This window comes from Camelina sativa, unplaced genomic scaffold (genome assembly GCF_000633955.1).
Source record: "Camelina sativa cultivar DH55 unplaced genomic scaffold, Cs unpScaffold17065, whole genome shotgun sequence".
NCBI lineage: Eukaryota > Viridiplantae > Streptophyta > Magnoliopsida > Brassicales > Brassicaceae > Camelina > Camelina sativa.
In genome coordinates this window covers 1-303 of record NW_010938080.1, presented here as the reverse complement: position 1 = coordinate 303, position 303 = coordinate 1, and the positions used below count along the sequence as shown (strand labels likewise).

The 303-nt window shown below is 34.0% G+C and overlaps 1 long non-coding RNA gene across 1 annotated transcript; it reads right to left on the bottom strand.

Moving 5' to 3' along the window:
* LOC104775506 lies at nucleotides 1–303 on the bottom strand. Its single transcript, XR_765961.1, has 3 exons — nucleotides 285–303; nucleotides 119–196; nucleotides 1–37 (listed from the first exon to the last, which is right to left on the bottom strand). It is a non-coding gene; the product is annotated as an uncharacterized LOC104775506 (long non-coding RNA).

Here is a 303-nt window from a genome sequence, read left to right as displayed (position 1 = left end):
GAAAGCAATCCGAGCTTCAGGTAATTTGTCCATTACACTGCACACAAATTTCTTTATTTTAGAATTGGATACACCACATAAAAGGAGGTAGTTCAGTATCAAGCTACAAAAATCTAACCTTTTTAGAAGCTCCAAACTCTTTTCTACGCCAATACGACCTACATGGATCACTAGTGGCTTTTCTGGTTCGCCATTGCTGTTAATAACAAAGCATTAAACATTAATTAGCAGGGAAAGTATCAATGTTATATAATCTACACAACAAAAGTTTATTCTATTTTTACCTCAGTCTTATACGCATTT